The sequence below is a fragment of the Papaver somniferum genome, chromosome 2, assembly GCF_003573695.1.
Source record: "Papaver somniferum cultivar HN1 chromosome 2, ASM357369v1, whole genome shotgun sequence".
Classification (NCBI taxonomy): domain Eukaryota; kingdom Viridiplantae; phylum Streptophyta; class Magnoliopsida; order Ranunculales; family Papaveraceae; genus Papaver; species Papaver somniferum.
Window position 1 is genome coordinate 117,211,274 of NC_039359.1, and position 25,793 is coordinate 117,237,066.

General features: G+C 36.4%; 1 long non-coding RNA gene across 1 annotated transcript; it reads left to right on the plus strand.

Annotated features, from left to right (window-relative positions):
• The first annotated feature begins 23,722 nt into the window (after window positions 1-23,722).
• On the plus strand, window positions 23,723-25,460 carry LOC113348921. The gene is made up of 3 exons (XR_003359821.1): window positions 23,723-23,919; window positions 24,162-24,332; window positions 25,127-25,460. It is a non-coding gene; the product is annotated as an uncharacterized LOC113348921 (long non-coding RNA).
• Window positions 25,461-25,793: the final 333 nt, after the last annotated feature.

The window sequence follows — 25,793 nt, forward strand, 5'->3', positions numbered from 1 at the left end:
CCCAATAGTACACTTCTCAGGATTCAATTTATTGTTATACTGCCGCATTTGCTCAAAAATCTCCCTCAGGTCTTGTACATGGTCTTTAGCTTCTTTACTCTTTACTAACATGTCATCCACGTAAACTTCTAATGTTTTGCGTATCCATTTTGCGAGCACCTTCTCTACCATTATTTGGTATGTCGCCCCCGCATTTCGCAAACCAAATGGCATTTTCGTGTAACAATATAAACCTCTAGGGGCAAAGAAAGCAGTATGTTCTTGATCTTCTTCAGCGAGAGGGATTTGGTTATACCCTTTGTACCCATCTAAAGACGATACTCTATCGTTTCCCGCTTCGGATTCCACCATTTGAGGAATATCTAGTAATGGAAAACTATCTTTGGGGAAAGCTTTGTTTAAATCAGTGAAATATATGAAAATCCTGATTCCTTTGTTTTTCTTTGGGACAATGACCATATTCGATATCCATTCTGGGTATTTAGCTTCTCTTATGATTCCCGCATCAAGCATTTTCTGTAGTTCTTCTTCTATATGGGAATGGTAAGTTGTTGCAATTTTTCTTATTCTCTGTTTAAATAGTCTCACATTTTTGTTAATCTCCAACTTGTGGCATGCAATTGATGGATCTATTCCCGGTATCTCATCCATGCTTCCTGCGAAAACATCTTTATATTCTCGTAACAGGTTAACAGTTCTTTCTTCTTCTTCCACATCCATTTTGGTTCCAATTATCAATATTAGAGGTTCTTCTATAGTCCCAACGTTTATTTCTTTTGTTGGTTCTGCGGCAATGTAACTGGGTTTAGGTTCTCCCATTGGTGTTGGTTCTTTTATTGTTTTCACAGGTCCTTCTCCTTCTTCCGAAATTTCGCTGGGTATTCCTTTGCCTTCTTTTGCCCTTATCATATATACTTTAAATTCTTCTTCTTTCTTTGCTTCCTTTGCCAACTTTCTGTGAAATTATTTCTTTTTTGCTTGTCCTTCACAATGCTTTACTTCAATTTGATGACATAATTTCACATTGTCAACATCTCCTCTGATTTCACCTATTCCATTTGGTGTGGGGAACTTAATACATTGATGCAACGTTGATACTACAGCTTTTATCGCATGTATCCATGGTCTTCCTAACAACATATTATATGGCGATTCCATATCCACTACACATAATGTTACGTGTGTTTCGATCTCTCCAAGTGGTATTCGTACCACTATTTCTCCTTTAGGTTTTGTTGTGGATTTTCCAAAGTCGTGAACAAAATATGTTGAATTGGACATTTCTTCATCTTTAAATCTCATTCCCCGGAATGCATGATAAAATATTATATCCACTGAACTTCCTGTATCGATTAAAGTTCTGTTCAATATCCATTCTCCCGTGGATTTTGTTGTTGTCTCCTTCTCTTTTCGCGTAATAGGCATTGTAATAACCAATGGAGATGTGTGGTTCAAATTTTCTTTTGGTATTTCTGCCGCCATGAATGTAATTTTTTGCTTTTCCCAATCTTTCAAGGGTGATGTCTTTTCTACCGCCATAACCTTCCTTCCTTCAAGATTTCGTTTATGTATTCTTCCTTTGATGTTTTCATGGAATTCATTAACCATCGTTTTTGTTATCATATTACACTCCAATCTTTTGTCATCTTCATTAATTCTAATCATCTTTCTTTTAACTGATTCACTGATTTATTTAATCACTTTCTTGATTTGAACATTCTCAACAACAATCTTCAATTTTCGATCTTGAAGTCCCTGTTTCTAGCGCCATTATGTAGTTGCAGGAAATCCTACACTACACCCCTCATATGATTTCATTATTACTCAACTCATTTTTAGATTTACACTCTTAATTTTTATTGATCAATCTTTGAATATTCTTCCAAGAAAAGATAAAGGAATCAAGAATGACCTCTGCTCTAGACTTTCTCTCTCCTATTTACTTGTTTTTTACTCAAAAAAAAGATCTCTCTTTCCTTTACAATTGAACGACTATTTATAGGGAAATACATAGTGGATGACAGCTAATCTTCCCTTTATTTTCGGAAATGACTTGCGATATTCTCGCAACCTTACAAATCTCAATCTCGCAAACTCTCTAATTTTCGCAGGATCATCACATCTTTCTCATGATTTTAAATGACGTCGTTTATTATCTGATTTCTGAAATTATTCTGTGACGTTGTTGTGTTGTTGATAATTTCGCTAAGATATTATTGTTGCGAGATTCTGATCCTACAGCAGGCCTACTGACGTGGTTGGTGCTGACTAGGCATGACGCTGAAATTTGATGTATCACAGAACATCGAAGTTTGATGTACCAAAGAGAATCGAAGGTTGATATACGCGGATCATCAAAGTTTGATGTACCAAAGAGAATCGAAGGTTGATATACGCGGATCATCGAAGTTTGATGTAACAGGAAGCAACGAAACTTTTCAGCTGTAGGAAGGAATTGAAATCGGCCGTCTGACTTGGCCGCCGGGCATGGCCGCCGGCTTTTTAATTTGAAAGTTTTCGCCACGCTTTTCTGAACTGTTGCCTTTGATTTTGCAACGTCTGGTAGAAGTGTTATCTTTGTTGTCTGCCTTTTGCAAAAGTTTCGTGTACTGTTGCCTATTCTCCTAAATCTTTTTTGCAACAACTTTCTGTTTTCCTCGGACTTTTAGCAACGATTCTAGGGACTGTTGTTGTTTCTCATGAACCTTTCACCATGGTTTTGCTACACTTTTGTGGACTTTTCTGGAATTTTTGAGATGCTTTCCTGGAGGTTTTCTCTTGGGTATTCAACCGCCTAGAGATGTGGGAAACTTGAGAACCTTGCGATCATGATAGTAGTGATTTTGGCGTACCACAACTCGAACATGTGGACATTGCGTTATTTGAGAAGCAATTTTTTCCGACTTTGGACTTGAATATGCTGCGGATCGAACATCCTGGCACAATCTTTCCAATGAGTCGGTCTTGGTGGCCTCTGACTATGAAGCTGGACTGCAGCTGTGATTAACTGGACTGCAGCAGCTGCGATCAGCTGGACTGCAGCAGCTGCGATCAGCTGGACTGCAGTGATTGGAATCAAAACTGGATCCAACAATGTTGCGGATCGAATATCCAGCAATAATTTTGATGATGTTTTTACGCCATCTTTTACCGTGGACCGAACGCCCTGACAATAATTTAACAACCCTTGTAGTGGTAAGGTTGAGTGCTCTCCAAAGGTAATAGTTAACGAAAAGCTCGAACTGCGAACCTGGACTGCAGCAGTTGCGATCAACTGGACTGCAGTAACTGCGATTAACTGGACTGGAGTAGCTGCGGTCAGCTTGACTGCAGTGATTTCGATCAGAATTGGACTGCAGCAGTTTCGATCAACTGGACTGCAGCGGTAATTGTTGAAGGCATCCAAAATGGAAATTTCTGGATTTTTTTTTCAAGAGGTTTTTTCCTAGAGTTTTTCCCCGATTTACAGCAAAAAGATCCTTGGCGGAAATTGCGACGAAATTTTGACCCCATCGTGTTGCGGATCAAACATCCTACAACAGTTTTGATGGTGTTTCACTACATCTTTTGCCGCGGACCGGGCGTCCTGGCAACATTTTCATCAGACTTTGTAGTGATGTGATTTTCAGTGGTTTCAGAAGGTAATAGCTTCAGCAAATCTGAAACAGCCAATCAGGATTGCACCAGTTGTGATCAACTGGACTGCAGTATCTGCAATTATATGGTCAGCAGCAGCTACGATTAGCTGGACTGCGACTATTACGATCAAACTGGGTTGCAGAAGTTACGATCAACTGGATTGCAACAGTGATTTTTCACGACGTTCAAACAGCCTTTTCACGGATATGATTTTAAAGCATTTTGTTCAACTTTTCTTAATGGGAAAACACGATTCCTTTTCTCGTAGTCCCCTTAGTCGGCGCCAATGTTTGCACCCAAACATATTTCCGAGCACTAAACACGATGGATTTGGTGTTGTTGATGAAAACATGGTTAAAACAAGAAACAAGAATGAAGACAGGAAACACATGCTTACGTGGTTCGGCATGGTTTGCCTACATCCACGGGTGAATCCCCTTGGGGAGTAGTATTGATAATAGAATTACAGTCTATTTTTTCTGTATGAGCTAGTCTCCTCTCTTCTATTGGCTACCTCCCTATGATTTCTGCTCCTCCCTATTTATGCAGTTCAATATCGAATTTCAATATAAACTTAAATGGCAATAACTGCTCATTCATGCCTTCATCTTCAATTTTGTATGAAACTGCTGGAATTAATACTGCATGCCTCCATGTTAAATTCTGCATAAAAGTGTTGGAATTAATACTGCATGCCTCCTGAATTAATCCGCATGAAACTGCTCATTCATGCCTCCTGAATTAATTCGCATGAAACTGCTCATTCATGCCTCCAGAATTAATTCTGCATGCTGGCAGACTGGATTGATGGTTGACAGGCATAATGGCTGACAGACTGGATTGACTGGCTGACATGCATAATGGTTGGCAGCACAGCTGACAGCATGGGTAGAGACTGGCTGACAGTGCGATAGAGTATTTAGCTGGGAATTGGTTGGTAGCACCGCTGGCAACATGAATGGAAACTGTATGGCAGCACTATTGGCAACATGGCCTTGAGATTGACTGATGGTTGACTTTGACCGTTGACCCGTTGTTGACTTTTCCATTGACCTCGACCATTAACCGGGAGTTGACTTTGACCATTGACCGGTCATTGATTTTATGTAATACTGGGCAGGCTGGTGGGTTGCTTCGGTTGACTGGTTAGCGGGCATGGATGAGGGCCAATAGATGATTCAAGTACCAATTTGGCCCATTATGTGGCATTTTTACTTATGGTACAAACACGTAACTCTTCCTGCATGTCTCCAAAAATTTCTACGACTTACAACTTATCAACCGTAATGTAGTTATGGTTTGTATTTGTATCAACCGTAAATTTTTACGTGGCCCAAAACTTTATTTTCAAATAGATGTTTACGGTTCAAACATTTAGTTTATATACCAAGCGTAGTTTAGTTACGGTTGGTCTCGATCCTCAACTTACAAACCGTAAATAGTTACGGTTGGTCTCGATTTTCAACATACCAATCGTAACTAGTGCAATAACTACAACCATGCACATAATATGTTACGGTTGGAAAAAACTAAACGATGTTAATAACCGTAAATTAGTTACGGTTCATCTCGAAGATTTATCTACCAACCGTAACTGGTTTTACAATTGGGTTTTCCCCAAATTTAACCAGTTACGGTTGGTAGTTCATCAGTTACGAACCGTAACTACTAATTACGGTTGGTTGCATGAACAATTCCAACCGTAAGTATCTCTGAAAATGTAAAAGTTTTGATTTTTTACTATTTTAGATAATTTTGAGCAACAAAAAGCTAATTGAAACTAATTTAGAGATATACTTGGTCATTTTCAGCCACTAATTCTTCACTTTGTTGGTTAATTTTTTCAATCAAAACTTAGGGTTTCACAAATCTACACTTTTATTTTTTTAACGGTCCACGGGTTATAACCCCAAAGGGGTTATAACCCATCTACAAAAAACCCATCCAAACAAAAGTGATACAAAAACCCCAAATATCATAAACTGTCTAAACTACCCTCCCCTAATTCAACCCAAAAGAAACTGAGAAAGAAAACGACCCACTAACGGAAAAAGTTTCTTAAAACCTCCGCTCCTGTTCGTTCAAAATCAATCTGTTCGTACAAAAATCAATCCGCTCCTGTATTCATTCAAAATCAATCTGCTCATCCCTAAGCCAAAATCGTTCAAAATCAATCTGTATTCGTCATCATCTTCTCGATTTTACCTTGTTCTCTTATTCTATGGTTGCGTATTTCAACCACTGCTACAAAATCTGACCTAATTTTTCAACCACAAATGGTGAAGAAACAAAATCAACAGGCGAAAAAGAAAGATGAAAAGCTAAAGAAAATAGCGAAACCATCTCCTAAAGGTAAGAAATCGAACTTGCTTTCAAGTTGATTTCGAGTTTGAATTCAAAAGATTATTAGGTTTCATTTGATTTATGGGTTGGTTTTCTGTTTGCTTTTAGGTTTCATTTCTTAGGTTAGGTTCTGTTTCATTTGGTTACATCGTTTCTTTGGTTTAGGTTTAGGTTTCAGTTTGTTTGATGTAACCAAATGAAAACAGATTTCAATTGTTTGTATATTTGATGCAACCAGATATTTTTTTTTTCTATTTGATGAAACCATATTTCATTTGTTGTTTATTTGATGAAACCAAAGTATAATCTGTTTTTTTTTTTATGAAACCATTCTGGGTTTCATCATTTTACAACCAATTGGTAAATTGGTTCCACCAATTGTTAATCTGTTAAATCATAATAATATGGTCTTTTTGATGAAACCATTTTTGGTTTCATCACTTTTCATTTGTTAGGTTTAGGTCTGCAAGAATGATGTAACAGACTTGCGATGAAACCAGATATCATTTTCTGTTTCTTAATGAAACCCAAAATTGGTTTCATCATTTTTAGTTATTGGTTTACTTCTAGAGTTGTTATTGGCTGTTGATTTGAATTCAAACTGTGGAGATTGGCGCTATGTTACGTAATCTTATGGTTTCATACAAGTTTCAATTATGCTTATGGTTTCATCACTTTGTTCGTGCTTATGGTTTCATCATTACAAGTTTATGTCTTATGGTTTCATCATTATTATTTATTACTCTCTTATGGTTTAATTTTGGTTTCACAATAGGTAAAAAAAGAGATAAGGAACCATACAGGTGCTCATTGCATCATTTGTGCGAGCTAGCAGTGAAAATTAAGGTGTTGATAAAAAACAAGCAACTGCATTTGAAAGCTCTTAAATCATGTCCTTTCTGGCGTTTCTTTGAGCCGTTCTATGATGGCGTAATGAACAAAGATGAGCTCATCAAAAAGACAAAAGCAGTAATAATGTTTTTAAGTACAATTGAAAACAGACTTGATGGTAAGCTCCCGTATTGTTTCAAATTAGCAAGATCAAGGAAAATGATTTTGCGGACAATTCCAGAACATTTTGCTGTGACTTTTGGTTTCCAAATGGTGAATTATGTAGAAGCAGACGACATTGATGAAGATCTGGTTAAAAAGGTTAACGTCTTTGTGGATAATTATTTTGCTGGAAATAAAAAGACAAAAAAAACCGATATTGAAAAGCGTATGCTGGAAGCCGCAAATGATGAAACCAGAGCGGATGACTTTGTCAAGTTTTTCGTAATGTTTCTGTTGGTTTCAGTATTTGTCCCTAACAAATGTGGGCAGACTCTCGCAGCAAAGTACTTGTATATGGTGTTTGATATGAACAAGGTGTGCTGGCCGGAAGTCTTCCATGACTATGTACTTGATTCGATAATGACAAACAGAACATACGTAGAAAATGTTGTTGGTTGTGTAATATACCCTCTGGTAAGTTAAGATTTGTTCTTTTTTTTCATAAGTTCAGTATTTTTTTTCAATAATGGTTGTTGAATAATAAGCGACTTGTTTTTGATGATTAATTTGAATATTGGTTGTTGTTTTTTTTTTTGCAGTATTGGTTGGCAGAGATGACAAAGATTGCACAAAGAAAGCATGGGCTAGACAAGTATCCGAGGTTTGCTAGATGGAACCTTAGCAACATCTGTCAACAAGTATTGTCTAACTTCGAGAATCTTGAAGAAAAAACAGAACTTTGGTCTAAGGTAAATATTTACTTAGAAGATTTACTTTTCTGATGGAACTAATTTTGGTTTCATCAAAAATTCTAGCTGAATTTTTGTTTTTTAGATAACTTCGAGGGTTTTATTTGATATTTTTGTTAGACAATATTCGAAATCTTCGAAATCTTCGAGGGTTTTATTAGATTATTGCTATGAGTTCTTACCATTACTTGTTACCATTAAAAATGCTTTTCTTGGAATGTCGCCTGTTTTATTTTAAACGAATTTTGGTAAATATTTTCTTGTTCAGATTAACTTTTTTGATGAAACCAGTTTTGGATTTATCAAAATTTTTAGCTGAAACCAATTTTTCTTGTGTACTGCAGGAGAATATTGGTCACCGAAAAGGATCATTCTTGCTTCAGTATGACGAATCAGAAATGCGCTTGGCTGATCCCGTAGATGAAGTGGAAATTGTTGTGCCAGATGAAGAAAATGAAGTGCCGATTAAAGTGCAAGATGAAGAAAATGTTGGTGCTAGCAGTGAAGCTAACTCCTTCAAAGCCAAATACCAATTTGCACGAGCATTGATTGAAAAGCTTAGGACCAATACTACATATGTTCTTTCTAAAGAAGAAGAATCACTGCTGGCAAAATATGATGCCGAGGACAGGGAACAACAACTGGTACAAAGATAGATTTGATTTTTCTTAGTAACAATTGAATTACTAGCATATATTAAAATTTTCTTATACATTTCATCATTTTTTTGATGAAACCATATTTGGTTCCATCATTCTTTTGATGGAACCAAATTTGGTTTCATCATTTCAAGTTAATATTTGTTTGATGAATTGGCCAGTTCTTTTTATTCTTTCAGAAGTTTTTGATTTTTACAGCATTAGGTTTTGACACAGGAAGATGAAAAATAAAATAACTTAGGTATCTTAATATTGCAGGTTATAACAAGGGATGTTAACATGATAAATGAACAAGAATCTGAACAAGAGCAGGTCATATCTTCTTCGTCGAAGACAGTCACCGATGATGAACAAGAAGGAGATGGTACTGAGTTGACTCCAAATAATATCGAGGATATCAAGGTGGCAGAGCGGGTTGAATCTGAAATGGAGAAAGCTACTTCATCGATGCTAGTCACCAATGATGAACAAGAAGGAGAGGGTACTGAGTTGACTCCAAATACCGTTGAGGATATCAAGGTGGCAGAGCGGGTTGAATCTGAAATGGAGAAAGCTACTTCATCGATGCCAGTCACCAATGATGAACAAGAAGGAGAGGGTACTGAGTTGACTCCAAATACCGTTGAGGATATCAAGGTGGCAGAACGGGTTGAATCTGAAATGAGCAAAGCTTCTTCGTCGATGCCAGTCACCAATGATGAACAAGAATGAGAGGGTACTGAGTTGACTCCAAATACCATTGAGGATATCAAGGTGGCAGAGCGGGTGGAATCTGAAATGAGCAAAGCTTCTTCGTCGATGCCAGTCACCAATGATGAACAAGAAGGAGAGGGTACTGAGTTGACTCCAAATACCGTTGAGGATATCAAGGTGGGAGAGCGGGTGGAATCTGAAATGAGCAAAGATTCTTCGTCGAAGCAAATTATTGAACAAGAAGAAAACGAAACTCAATTTGTAATTGATGAAGATGTTATCAGGAAAATGGAATACGAATACAATAAGAAAGGTTGTTCTTCGTCAAAGCCAAATGTTGAAAGCGTATACTACTACCCAGCTGTAAAGATGGCGAATGATTTACTTGAGTTAGAGAATGAACAACCTGGATTTGATTTAGGACTGTCGCAGTGTGACAGTCAAGAGAAAGGACAGGGAGAACTCAGTGCTGCGCAAAGGATGAGTAACATGGTTACAAGAATGAGGGAAGACAGAAGGAATTTGGTTCCACCTATCAGAATGCAGGATTACAACACCAGTGTGAAAAAAGAAGAAAGGTTACAGATCGTAAGTGCAAGGAGAACAAGAAGGTGCAGGAAGTACAGGGGGTGAAGTTGAAACCAGTTGATAACTTGAAGATCTTGAAAGTACTCAACAAAAATGAGAAACCCCTCGTGACCACTTTTTTCAGAAAGAACAATGAAAGGTAATTGGGAAATAATTGATGTAACCAAGACTGGTTTCATCAAAATTTTGTTCCAAGTTATGCATTGTTTCTCCTTTTTTATCCATCATTGACTAGCTTTTTAAAAAATAAAATTAACAGGTCAACGGCGTGGGAGCAGTTAAATCTTCAATTACATATATCGGGGAAGATGATGGATAATTTGATGAGAGAGGGTGACGTCGCAGGAGACATTATAGAGTTCTACATTTTGAAGCTGCAAAACAACATCAAAAAAAATGAGTTGAAACAAGATGGTTCTCCAAAGTACCAGAGAGCTGTGTTTATAAGCACATTTGCCTATGTAAGTTTACTCCGAAATTCTTTAATGTAAATTTTTTGGCATAAAAAATAGTTGTGGAAAACAAAAAATGATGTTGTTTATATGGTTAATTTTGATGGAACAAAGTTTGGTTTCATCAAACTTGCATGTCTGTAACTAATTAAGGAGCTTTTATCTGGTATTTTGTTTCAGACATGTCACTCATTAGGAAAGAAATGTGGTGCTGTAATAGAAGGCTTCATCGACAAAATGGATTATAGCGTGCGGTTTTTGTTCGTTCCGTTGCTGACATCACTTGGAGATGTAAACCATTGGACATTGCTTACTTTTGATTTTGAAACTGGGGAATTTTATCACTACAACTCCTTGGCTTCCACGGGAGAGGAATGCAGAAAAAGTGCTGAAAGCATGAAACAACGTATAGTATCAGCATTTGCACAGCACGACGCAAAGCTCCCCTGTGATCAGCAGGCAAGTCAGCCAACAACATACTCTTTGCACAACCCTACATGTTGTGAACAAATAGGGTAAGTTATGTTTGGAAGTTTATAGTTCACATATGCATATGCTTGAAATCATTACATCACTTGTAACCGAATGCTTTACATATAGATACTAATATCAGAACACTCTCAGCTAGTCACTTTGTAACAATTGAGACATTGTTTTGGTTTTTCAGGAACGATTGTGGCCTGCATGTTTGCTATTACATGAAGAGCCTCTTGAAAGGAAACATGTCTACAGATGATATACGAGAAAAGGTGCATAATATGAGACCAAAGTTGGCGTTGAAGATACTCCTTGACAATATAGAATAATACTCGCATGTCGTGCCCGTCCTATTGAACATTCAGTTTTAGTTGAATTTTAAATTACTTTTGAAATGGTTATTGTAATGATGATACTCCTTGACATACAGTTCTCCTTGCAGATTCAAGTTTTAGTTGAAGTTTAAAGTACTTGTGAAATGGTTACAGTTTATATAAAAAACGATTTCGTGCTATTTCAGTTGTATTTCCTTAAAAGCTTATGTCTACAGAAATATGATGTCTCATTTTTATAAAAACTATCCATAAATGATGTGTCATATATTTGCGGCACCAATAAACAGTAAACAAAACATCATCTACTGTGTTGTCAAAAAATATAGAAGAAAAAGTGACAGTAAAACAATGGTTCCACCAAAATAAGATGAAACCCTTTCTGGTTTCATCAAAAAAATGATGAAACCTGATTCGGTTACACCAAACTATAAAGGCCTGTAAAAATTCTGAAAAACTTAAACTTAATCAAACTTATTATTCTTAGACAAAATATAAAATGAAAACACCTGCAGCATATTAACTTCTAAAAACAAAAATATGAAATAGTAAATGAAACACATATTGTAGTCTAGCAAACGAAACTAAGAGTAAAATTCGATGACTTGCAGGAACCACATATTGTAGTCTAGTCGAAATGACTACAAGTTCTCATGAAATCTGACGAGAAGGGCATGTCCGTTTATTATGGGTGGTCAAAACCTTGCAGGAACCACAGGTTCTCATCTTCTTATTGGCAACTGAACCTGTATTAGGAATCCTCTTCTTCGATGGACGTCCTGGTTGTGGTCCATTATTCGGACCAAAAACCATCGATTTCGGCGACACTGTCACGGGCTTTTCGACTGTGGGAACAGGATTGATTGCATGTTTATACGATTCTCGGTAGAACTTTACTGTAAAGTAGTGCTCAACATAATTGTAAGGATCTTCTCCATTCACCATGATGCAACGGACAGCATGGGCACACGGGAAACCGTCAATACGCCAACGGTTGCAAGAACATGTTCTTTTCAAATTGACAGTATGTGTTAATGAAGCATGAACTTCAAACACATATTCCGACGACTTGGTGACTTGGTAGTTACATCCATGCATCTTGTTGTCGTGGAGTAGAGCTTCATATTCTGGACATAGAGTTTGACGCCATTTCATTAAGTTAGCAGAGTCCTCGCGACGTTTACACATTTGGTCCATTAGCTTCACCCTGATCTCATCAACCATGATGGCTATAGGCTTCTCTCTCTCTTCAACGACCGAACCATTGAAACTCTCAGCAATATTTGAACACAACCTACCATATCGTCGACCCTTGAAGAAAAAACTTGCCCATTTATCAAGAGGAGCTCTACTTAGATAGTCTTGTAACTTCTGATTTTGAACCTTCCTCAACTTATCCCAATTCTCTGAAATTCTTTATGAGTAGAAGCATACGCACATTTCTTAAATAGTCCCAATACATATTTGTTATAAACTTTGCAACTCTTTGGTAAGCATGTATTGATATTGCATTCCATACGCCAGTAGCACCAACCATGAAAAGCCTCAGGAAAAACAATAGGAATTTGTGTTACCAATCCAATACCTCGATCACTCACAAAAGTAAGCTTTGGTCGCAAAGGAGAAAGGACTTTCTTCAAATTACCCAAAAACCATTTCCAGTTCGCTTCATTCTCCGATGAAACCACACCATAAGCAAGAGGGAAGATTTCTGTAACATGAACAGAAAGCATAACACAAGCATAAGATGCGATGAAAACCAAACATAAAAAATGATGAAACCAACATAAAAAAAATGATGAAACCAACATAAAAAAATGATAAAAACCTTACCATCATTTCCGGTTAGACCTGTTGCTGCCATCATATGACCAAGGTACTTGCTTTTCAAGTGAGCCGCATCAACGAATAATACAGGACGACAGAAATTGAATCCACGACTACAAGCTTCAAAACAGATAAACATCCTCTGAAAATTATTGGTCCCTTCTTCAATTTCCAAAACCACGTGAGAACCAGGATTGGTTTCAATCAACTTGTTTTTATACCAGTTCAAGAACATAAAAGATTTCTCGTTCTCTCCCCATGAAGTATTCAGTGCATGCTTCTTACCTGCGTATGCATAATAACGACTAATGTCAAAGCCGAAGTCTCTCGTAAAAGATTTCATAATATGCTTAGTTTTCTTATTAGGATCCTGTTTAATTTCATCAATAATCAAGCTACTAACTAGTTTCTTCGATATCCGTGGCATGTTAACAAATCCACCAACACAAGTATGCTGATTATTTAGTTCCTTGATAATAAAAGGACTTCCTGCAACACCATCAACAGACACAGCATATAAATGCCAGTCACATTTCTCCTTTTTGTTCTTATTAGCACAACGTGCACCAATCCTCAACTTCTCATTCCTATATACCATGTATTCATAACCAGCTGCTGCGTGATACTTCTGTAAATCACAACGAACTTGTTCAACACCTCCCGGAAACAACTGTTCAACTCCTTGAAAGAGATGTAACCAGTGAGCAGACTTCAACGGTTCCTTAATTTTATCTGGAACATCATAATCAATCCGTGGCTTCTCAAAAGGTATAATTCCAGAACTTTGTGGTTGGTCATCAAAAGCTATAATTCCTGAACTTATTGAACCACAACTCTCAGCTTTGTGACTTACGAGTAACTCCATAATCCCTTCTTTATTATACATACTAAATAGAGCCAAACATTGAAGATCATCAGAATGAATGACCTTTTGTTGATCATCAACCATGTGAAAAATTTCCATAGAAGGAGGAGAGAATTCACACCAACTTGAGCATATACTAGTCTTCAAATTAGCAAAAGACTCTTGGAGGCCAATACGAAGAGTTAAACAATCTTCTTTGTGACATACAAGTGCGAGAACAGAATCCATAATCTACAGAACAAAATGATGAAACCAAAAACAGTTTCACCAGATGTGAATATCAACAACAATTATTTTTTTTTGAAAAACAGTTCCAGATGGAATCCTTCATAAGAACATCAACACAAACATAAAAAATCATATGCTAACATCAATTCAGTTTATTCGACAAGAGTGACTAGCAAATTCACACAAACAAAATCAAAATCAACACAAAAAAGAGAATTGAATACCTGAAAAGTTGATTTATTCCTTGAAGACGAAGATTAATATGAAGACGAAGATGATCAACACGAAGTTGATTGATTGTTCAGCTGGATTCTTCAATTCGAGATTCAATTTCAACTTGAAAAGCGGAAATATGATTTCAGCTAAACTGAATTGCAACCAGATCTCGAATAACGAATTGGATTCTTCTCTTCTTCGAACAACTACGTTTATCTTCTCTTCTTCGAACAACTGAATTGGATTCTTCTACGTATCTCGAATAAACAGATCTCAAAACTTGTAGCTTCTCTTCCGGTTCTTCAATCAAACAAACCTAAAATTGCTCTCTCAATTTTTGAATTGAAATTGGGAGAAGATGATGACGAATCTTTGAATTGAAACGAAAAGAACGAAGAAAACTAGGAAAGAAGAATCACACTTTTTCTGAATCTGATTTGTTCGGTTCAGAGAGGAAAAAAATCTTCTTGTTTCCGGCAAACTTTCCTTTGAAAGTATTTTTATATGCGGAAGGTTAATTTTGGAATTTAGAAATCAAATAAAAACTGAATTTTAAAAATTTTATTTGAATTGGGGTTTTTGTCCCAGTTTTGTTTGAAACGGTTTTTATTTGTTAAAAATAATATGACCGGTTTTTTCTTATCACTAGTTTGTTCTCCTAGGGGTTTTGTCACTAGTTTTGCTTTTTTAACTCTAAAACTAAACTATGTAAGGATCAATTAGCATTATAAAAAAATAATAATAAAGGGCTTTTAAAATTATCATCTAATGATCCTTTTGTCCTATTATATCAGCCGTTGTAATGATTTATTCGGCCCCTATAGCAGGTTACTCTTTTTGACTAGCAAAAAGAAAAAAAATCAGATCCATGTGGGTCCGTCCACATCTATTGGTAATGGTCCTAACGATAACAAAGAAGACATTGGCTCACAGGTGTATATGTTTACATCTGTTCCTGCTGCACACTGCTGTTACCACTATGGACAATTTACGATGCGATTTACTGTTCTTTTTAAAAACAAAAATTGTATGTAACAAATATGTGAACTTTTGTTTTTTACTCGGTCAATAAGGTTTATTAAGAGCAAAAAGAACGTAATTAAAAGAATTACAGGAGAGGCCGAAAGGCCCCAGACCCCCATAAACCAAGAAGGTTATTATTGGGGCGTCACCTAATAAGAAAAAAGTGGGTCACCCACAAATAATATCAAAAACCCCTTATCTCAAATAATTTTAAAATGACCAAACAACGCTTATGTAGTTAATTTTAATTTAATTAGATAATAAATAAATTAAGAAGATGAATTTTGTTAAATGGTGGAGAGGGTTTAACACAAAGTGATGATGAATCTCAACCAATTGAAGAAATAAATCAACAAAGTGAAGAACCAATGGTTGAAAATCAACAGGTACAGCTCTAAACTATCTCTCATGGGTTCAATTTCGCTCAAAACTAGCTTAAATACGCAAAAAGTTTGAGATTTTTAGACTTTCATGGAAAATTACGGTTGGGTTTAGCTTCGTTGTCAACTGTAATTTAGGTTTACGTCTAGGTTTTGGAAGAACTCCAAACCGTAACTGGTTCCAATAGGACAAAATTGAATTACGGTTGGTAATATGTCATGCCAAACACTTCAAAAACCCAGACGTGGGAGAATACGTCTGGAAAAAAAATTCACGAACCTAGACGTAGAAGATTACGTCTGAAAGTTTACTTCGCGAACCTAGACGTAGAAGATTACGTCTGGAAAAATTACCTCACGAACCTAGACGTAATCCAATTTGAAGCTTCTTCTAAAACATCCAGGAAGAATTACGTCTAGGTTAGCCTATAAGATAAACATGGACGTAAATTCATTTTCTACGGTTGGAATTAAAAGGAACCTGGACGTGATTTCAATTTCTACAGTTGGAATGAAGAGAAACCTGGACGTAAACCAACATGCAAGCTAATTCTACGGTTTGAATTCATCCAAACCTGGACGTAAGTTCTTCAAAAACTGAAATTACGGTTGGCGAACCTAGACGTAATCGCAACGATGAAGTGAATTGAAGTTGAATTGAATTGAAATTACTGAGAAGGAAAAGGAGCAGTTTTTTTGCGAATTAGAATAGAAAAGATTAGGTTTTTAAATTTTTATTTTAGTTAAAGGTAATCTAGACATTTTGTTTATGTGTTAGGATATCCCATAACCACTTTTTTGGACACTAAAAATCTAAATGAAGCCCCTCTAATGGAATGTGACGCCCCAGTAATAACCTTCTAAACCAAAGGGGTGCTAGATGTAACTTCAAATAAGAGCTAAGAACCCAAAAAGCTGATAAACTAAAAAAATAAAACAAAAAAGCTCTTCAACAGGGAATTCCATAAACAATAGACGCGCCTCGGGTAACCTCATAAGCTAATCACTGCCTGCCAAACAGCCCATCAATTCTGCTTTAGACTTCTTGTCTTTGTTGCTTTGAAACTTCAAAAAAATCTTCAATTCTTCAAAACGACAAAGGCTTTGAAAGACAAGGCCAAGTAATGTAACTACTCGCGCCTGTAAACTTCAATTGAGTTCCGAATCCAAGAACTCAGATATGCATTATTAATCTTCAAAAAGGGCCATACATCAAGAGTGCTGACAGCCACCATAAAGCTACGTCAACTTCAATCTGGACTTTAATCTGGATAGACCAAATATAATCTTCAAAAAAGCAGAACAGCGAGAAAAGCCCACTGCTGGCATAGGCGTGAAGCAGCAAAATACCAAAGTGTCCACAAGCAGCATCTTCTATGGTAGCTTCAAAAGAAGCAATACCGGTATATGCTGCCAGGCTCCGGCCATAAAATTCACTGCTCACAGAAAACCGCAAGGAACTACCCCGGTATCCACTAGCAACCAAAGCTGCCAGGCCATAAGTAAGTTCCTCAATAAGGGCATGAAACAGCAAGATACTACCACAGTTTCCACATGAAGCATCCAAGAAAGCTACCAGGCTATGGAGAGAAAACTCACTGCTCATTGAATATGTAACAAATATGTGAACACAAGTCGTAAGTGCTCAGTGTTTAGTGAAGCAAGCATAACCAAGGTGAGCATTAACTTTTGTGAACACAATTTTCGTCTAATATGTGCATTAATTGGCGTCCGTAAACCGAGAAGCAAACTGATTCCACTTTTTAAAGGATAAAAGAATATACCATTAGTTATAAGAAAAATAAAGAAATAAATTTAAAAAAGTTCAAAATTTAAGTTACTCAAAGATGTTCCTAACTAACACACTTGGCACTTGCCACACTGTACCTTAAATTTAAACCAGACTATAGAACACAAAATGGTAAAAGGTGAGCGAGTATTCAGATCCTAAAGAGGACCATGTAAATTTTCAGAACAATCAGTCAGATTTGAAACAGTAAACAAATGAAAAAATATCATAGTTCAGTTGAGCTTCCACCTTGACAAGCCAAACTTTCCACGACACTTCATTTAAGAAGCAAGAAAAGGGGATGCAAGTACAGATAATTGTCCCAACCTATGTCTGGGACCAATTCTATTTTTAGAATTTGACGAGGGCCTTATCAGTTCCTCGGTTGTAACCGAATGTCAGACTTTGAGCTGTATTTATACTTCTGTGGACAAGCCAATTCACAAATAACCCTAAAAGAAGATGCATGGCTTCCTTTTCTTGTCATGTACGTGGTGTCGTGTGACAAATGTACCTATACCCTTGGTTTCCAATTCTAAGACAAACTCACACGGTGTGAACCCTGTGATGCATGAAAATTAAGTGCTTACCTAATTTGAAGTACTTACAGATTTAACAGGCCAATGGGACGTGGTGCTCGAACTTTCCTGACCAATGAAATGACAAGCTGTTGATCCAGGCAAACAAACATATGAGGTTTCCATCCAATCTAAAGATAAGAAAGCCATGTCTGTTTTCTATATGTGGGTATGATGTGAATTATTGCCACCTACCTCTCCTTTCTTATTAAAAACATGTGTGCAAAAGCATATCCACGACCACTAGCAGAACATGGACTTTCTATCTGTTAAACCGCATCCTGTTAACAGATGACATTAGAATGGTTAGTTTATTCATTTTTGAAGACGACTTTGCACATTGCAAGCTTAAAACATGCAGTGATTGTGCTCAGCAGTGAAAATAGTAGAGATGGACTTTTGACTTACAAGTGGTCCAAATCCAAACTGAGTGCTAGCATCCTCGCACCCCTCTCATAATGAGGATTTAATCTTATTGCACTGACTATAAGATCTGAATTAATCTTATTGCACTGAATATAAGATCTGAAGTACAAGCAACGACACATCTGTCAATTAAAGCATTCAATATATATATGCAAATTAGAGGAGCACAACGAAATTGTAAAAGTTCGAAAAAATCATATCCATAAGGTTTTAAATAAACATGTTAGTCGTTGGTTCAAAAAAAATCTATATTGCAACCGCTGGACAAGTTTCAAGCTACTTATGGTATGTAACATTCACCTGTCCAGAGCCAGATCACCCAAAAGCCTTCTTTTTGCCATAAACCAGTACCTCATTCTTCAAAGATTGGATGTTCATCAGAATGGTAAAATGCAATTATAGTAAAATGCAACGCTGAATCTGGCAACAAACAAAGCAATGAATCAGATCTAACCTTGCTGGTGGTGTTCTAGTTTATGTGTGCAGGCCTCCAGATGGTCCCTATTGCAACTAATTGTTGAGAATTGGTGATTTATTTCCATAACAGAAAAGAGAAAACACAAAAATTGGAGCACTCCTACTGATACTGCAGTAAAGGTTGTGCAGTATATAACTTATGTGGAAGCGTACAAAAACTGAGGACAACCATCTCATACTGCCACACATCTTCTTTGTTCCTTATGTTTCATATCTTTACTTCTGCTTTGGTTCCATAACATTCTTTTATTGAATCTACGATTCTTCGTACTAAATTTAATTATGCATACGTGTCAAGGGAAACTATGTGAACTCAAGTTATCTTCCTTCTAGAGAAACAAATTGAAGCCTCAATAGGCATTATTCTAGTTATCTGCCCTTTGTTTGAGTGCTAGGTATTAGGACAAACTGTACATGAACTAAACTCAGTTTCCCGAAGCACGCATCGAAAGTATACATAAATATTTTATAAAAGGAAATACTAATGTTCTAGAGAAGGAAATCTCAATATGAAACAGAAAGTGCACCCTGGCAATGCTGTTAAAATCTGGTTCTGTTTCCTAATAGATGCACCAGTACTCTTTTTTCTTTGTAGAACCAACAAATCTGAATGGTATCAGGACCCTTCCCCTATCTACTAGTACTCAAAGAAGAAAATGGCATTTGTTTTGTTATTTCAAATCTCAAACTACTCATTAAGTACCAATGATGTTAGGGGGAAGCAAATAGTAATACTTATACCAGAAAATACATGAACAGCTTGATGAGCTAAATAATTGAACTGAACAACAGCATATTAATTACTTCAAATGAAGCGAGCAAAGTGAATTTCAAATATGACATTTCCATTTTGTATTGCATCAACTAGTTGGGGAGCAAAGCTATCACACAACTGATGAACTTTCTATGTAATTGGTACTGCAAAGCATATTAATCTCTTATATAAAAACACTTTTAGAAGTTAGCTATCACAGAGAGACGAATAAAGCGTGCTTTCCAGAAAATGGTTATTAACACACCATAAAATGCAGCTGCCTAAGCTTAAAAAAAAAATAAACAAACAACAAGACCAACTGAACCAGTGGATCCAAACACTTGGTGCCCTTTTGCACCATGCTAAAAGTAAGAAACTAAATAACTACAAACTAGTGTTCTATACTTCTATGCCACTTCTAGCGTTCCTTTAGGAAATAAATGTATATGAGTTTTTGTGTTGAAAGGAAAATTTGATTTACGATCTGGTGAAAGGTTTAACTTAAAGTTGACTAGATTTCCTCTTGAGGAAGCTCTTAGACTGTATTGTAAACCAGTATAGACAAGTAATAATATGTAAATATGTGTCTGTCCAAATAAAACTACGAGTGATACGTCACCTGGATCATTCCCGGATGGTATCCAACGCTGTTACCATGCTATGGTGTTCTGTCCTGCATTGTCCAACCATCCTTGGGGACCTTCTCTGCCATGGCAACCTGAAATCAATCAAATACACAATCACAAGCATATCCCGCTTCTTTTAATTGGAAAAATCATAAAGAAGAATTCCGGAAGAAAACAACTAACCTGTTCTACCAATCAAACTGAATTTGTCAAACAAAAATTTCATAATTTTGTAGCCATTATCTGTCTCAACTCTTACACAATGTAGATATAATATGCTTATTCATGCAGAAGAAAAGGTATATGTAATGTACAAATATGGCAGCACCGGAGAGTTCTCTTTAAACATATACATAGTATTGAGAAACAGGGAACACTTGCCAAATTTGTTTCTTATCAGAACACTACTTATGCATCTTTTACACATAAAGGGAATTGTACTCAAAACACCACAGATTTGAACAGAGAACAGAATACTTTCTTAATATTAGAGATGTTACATTCTAGGAGATTATATCATCTATTAGAACAACAACACAACAACAGAAACTTAAAGACAGGGCACAACCAACTATAAATTAACAACAAAAGGAAGGAAATTTGAAACCTAAAACAAGAAAAGAGCACTCGAGCTAGTGCAGGTGCAGCAACAACAACAGAACAAAAGCCATACAGGCCTTGCCAAAATATAATAACAAAGACTAAACTAGTAACTCCCTAAACCCAAGTTTTTTCTTAACCTAAAAGAGAACAGCAAGAAAGAAATTCAAAAGAACAATTTTGATGTACTATTTCCAGCTGTAACATTTCCATGACCATGATGACTGCCGGGGAAAGAATTATTGCCGGTGAAGTACTTGAAGAAGTTAATACCATTGTTAGTCTGTGAGGCAAAGAAAGCGATCAAACCGATGATGAAAAGTACTAGAGTCCAAGGGCCTTCGAAATACTTGTTCTTTAGAGCTGCCCACCAATGATTCCATGTAGTGAAATAATATTCATTCACTTCTACCATGAGATCTTTGTACCGATTAGTTAAAACAACATCAGAATTAAGGTTTCGAAATAGTTTCGAAACCTCATCACTACTACTCAAGTAGTTGGTGATAATTTCTTTTTGACATAAATAATCAACATCTTTATCGGTAGCTAGAAGATTGCTTAACAAACAAACATAAGAGGTGATATAAAAATGGGAAAAGAGGCAAAATGGGGAGTTGTTTCACATATGTGTCTAGTGCTCGTTGTAGCGGTGTGAAGCTTAAAAAATGAAAACGGTTCTGAAAATCTATGATCTCTTTTTTTCAAGTAATCATTCGTTATTTCTCGACTGTTGTTATTCCTCGTTCCGTGCATAACAATAACTGAATCGATCGATTCATTTTGCTTTTTTCATTTTGAACTCTTAAAATGTCTAGCACATGTTTCATGTCATGTCTTTGAAATGTGATCTCTGTTGTCTCCAATACCACATTCTCTCAACTAGGTTCTCATAGAGAGACCAGGGATAGTGAGATTGGATAAACGGATAAATAGAGATTCATTTTCAAGGCCAAGACCTAGGGTCGGTAAAAAAGGGAATACACACCTTGGGACATAGTTTAAGGCAAGTATTTCGTTAAAGAGTGGTAGTTTACAAATTAATTGTAATTTTCCAGTGCCTCAATATTAGAATATTGGACTCTTTAGTTGCACTCTAGTTGTACTATTCTATATAGTCTATACTACTAGCAATCAGTTAGTCTAGTGATAAAATGGTTAAAGGTAACATAATTTGATAATGCTTATGCATAATTTGACTAGGAATGCTGTAATTTCCGTATCCCAGTCGTACAGGTATCTTGCCTTAATGGTTCTTGAATATAGAAAAATGAAGTCTCCTCACTTTATATCTGTATTCAATTCACCATGACTGGCACTGCATTCTCTGTGAGAATCAGCAGGACAAGTATTCAGTTCACATTATTAGTGATCTTTTAATGTTTGTGGATGTTTTAAATTGTATAAGTTGCTTTTCAGTCTTTTGTTTGTTGTGATATGTAACTTGATGTTGCCCTGACTTGCATTTACACTAGTTAGGTGACTAATGTAAAATCATATAGTGGTTAAGTGTGAGCAATTATCCTTGTAATCTCACCCTATAAGCTTGTTGCAATAGAATGAATTTTGTGTAGGGCTTGTTAAATGTTTCATTCATTTGTTTTATTTTATTTAATGTTTCAGGATGGATAGTGAAGATAGGGATTTCTGGATAACTGATATAGGTGGCAGATTCAAGGACTTGTTATGATTGTAAAGCTGGTACAAGTGGAGAGGAATTTATGGCTATGCTAAAGAGAAGATTGGTAAGGGAACAAGGTATGGATCCAAAACTTGGATTGTATTTATTTAATGATGCGGATGGGGATGCTGATGATAAGTGTGAATCAGAAGAGGAAGGCCTTGTCTGCACCAACATCTGCATCAAAGAAATCTGTTGATATACCACTATTGACTATTGTCAAAGGGCAAAGCAGCTGCTACTACACACATCTTCTTCTTCAGATGGTTCCCTGAAAAAGGGTAAGACAACTACACCATCCTCTTCTACTGCAGCTGATGTTGGTGCTAAAAAGAAGGTGACACATCCATCTACTTCTTTTGCGCCTTCTACTGCTTGTTTTAACCGGACATACAATGGCACAGTGAATATCTCTAGCTAAACCATCAATATTACTAAACCATCATCTAAAAGGGTTAGAAAGCTAATTCAAAATATCAGTAGGTTTAAATGCTTTCACTTAATGACAGTTAACAATGGGTTCTTCTTTTTTATGCTTTTGTTTGTAATGGCGGACATCTTAGTCACTATATGTTTGCAGTACTGATGGTGTTTTTAACTATCATTGTTTATGTAAGTGCAAACAGTTTAGCAATTTAAATTATATATGCAGTGTTGTTTTTTTGTGTTTTTTGGTAAGAATGCAGTGGTTTGTTATCTCGTTTTAATTTTATTTAAAATTTCTAAATTGCTAGCATTATGTCCATTGAAAAATGGAATGTAAATGGCTTGGATATGTGACCGTCCATTTTTAATCACAAGACACGCGTCTCAATCTAACCATTTAGGACACGGTGGGCATTTCCGAAAAAGACTGCTAGAGTCAATAAAATACACTCTCACGTGAGAGTGATTTGACTCAAATTTCATTGGATAAACGTTGGATCAAAATGCCACGTGGCGTGCACTGGTTCAACCCAATTCTAAAGGTTAGAAATGTAAATGTTTCACACGTGAGAGTTACATGTGTGGCGAATTTGACCATTTAACTCTCTTTAACGGCTAAACTAACAGATTGGGGCATTTTGATAACATTTTGGGGTATTTTCATCTTTTACCTAACGTCCGGGACATTTTAACAACCTTGGGGTCTATTTTGGGGCATTTTGCCACTTAACGCTAAGTTTAAATGACCCAATCCGTCAGTTTACGCATTAAAAAGAGTTAAATGGTCAAGTGGGGAATCTTGACCAGTCAACGAGCATCTGAAATGTAAGTTTTAGCCTTGCCACATGTTTGCCCGTGTGGGAGAAACCTTATCTTCTCTTCGTGGTCGGACTTTCATTAAGTTTCTGAATCTGTGATATTTCGCAGAGAGAGAGAGAGCTGGAGACCGAGCTATGGAGAAGAGAAACACATATAGAGAGAGTGTTAGGTCGAGAGAGAGAGGTGAAACGAGAGAGAGTACGAGTTAGTTATCTTGAGAAGAGAGTCACAGATGCAGAAGAATTTGAAGCCCTATTTCTGCGACATATAAGAAATTAGGTAAGTAATTGAAACCTTAAATTTGTTTCGATTGTTGTGTTTTTCGAATTGGTTTTGTAATTGAATTATAATATGTTTTGTTGATGTGAAATTAGCATTTAGAGAAAGAAAATTAGGGTTTCAATTTATTTGGGGATTTTTAATTTCTGAAATTAGGGCAGTTTATATGAAAAATCTTGGGGCGGGTATCGATGAAATGGAATTGATTGTTGAAATTATGAATGATTTGAATTGTTTTACAGGCTCTCGAAATTCGTCCTAGTGATGCAGCTGTACTATCCAACATGAGTTTGTTCTATGTCTATTTGAGTAAAGGAGATGATGCCTTGGAAGATGCTGAACGATGTGTGCTGGCAAAGCCATACTGGCCAAAGGCTCATTATAGGAAAGGAGTAGCACTCAAACTACTGAATGTATGTACCCCGTTATTCTGAAATTTTGAAGTTATGAACGATTTCATTGTTGTATGATATGAATTTAAACATAGAAACATTTTTGGTTGAAAATGATAATGAAAATGTATCCATAAATCCTGCATAAATTTCTCTTTGCCTTGTTTTTAATGCGTGTTGTGTAATAAGAAAAAGAAGACCCTGGTTTTATGTGAATGTATATCTGCACTTAGGAATTTTTTGTTTATTTCTATGTTTTTAGTTGCTCAAGTTAAAACACTTGTTCATTTTAGTTTTATGTGAATGTATATCTGCACTCCGGTATATCTGCTTTTTCCTGCAACTGTTGCATTATGGAGACCATCCATCCATGATCCATCAATTTCTCTAGAATACTAAGTTCTTGAATACTTTTCTTGTTAGCACCATTAAATCAATTAAAATTGCTGTAATTTTTACTGAAATAACGTTCCCTCTTGCTATGTCAACTCCGGCCACAAGTTTGACGTATTTAACTAACAAATTATTTCAGGAAGCCAACACTGTATCACAATTGGTAAATGGGAAGCAACATGATAGATGAGAGAAACCACATAGCACTATTTGAATGACATGGACCCTTGTATGTCAGTTTTGTCAAATTTTGCATAGTTTTCTTAAGTGATGAAGTGTTGGACCTAAGCACAGTAGACAGTGTATATCTGTCATTGTTTAGTACTTGTTAGGTTGAAGTATAGTATTTTCCATATATATATATATTTGTCAATTTGCTTGCTATCCCTTATTCATTTATTTTCATTCTCTCTGTCACACAGTTGGACAGTATTACCCAATTAGTGCACCGCGAAATGCTATTTGTTCCCAATCGCTATACATTTTTGGAGGAGGAATGTTCACGATGAAATCAATTAGAGCGGGTTCTCCTGCATATGGTGCTGGAGTATTTGCAGGTGATGGCACAAGAGATCCTAGTGAGACAGAAGTGGCGCTCGCAGAACATCGAAGACAATACACATTTGATGTGTTCTAGTTTGTCAGAAACATTTTGTTTGATTCATTAGTTGTTCAAATTGTTGTACATGGATTGGGATACTTATGCTTCACAAATTTTTTGATAAATAATAATGAACAGTGTGTTGTGTTCTTTGATTTTTGAGATCACAGTAGTTTGGTATTGGCCTGGTAATGGTCGGGATCTGCGGCCGACCCAATATATTCTGTTGACACGTGTCGGAATGTCAGTGTTCTTACCAGCGTGGCCATTGGATGATCTAATATGTGTGCGTGTCAAATCCTAACTTGTAGGACACGTTGGTCATTTCCGAAAAGGAAAGGTGTAATCAGTAACATTACGCTTGCACATGCTTTTCAGAAGCCTCGAACCTTAAAAGACTGCCGTCGATTATACTACTCATGGCAATACGTGACTTAATCCCATCCTGGGGATAGGATCGTCTTTTCCGCACGTGCCATTTCACATGT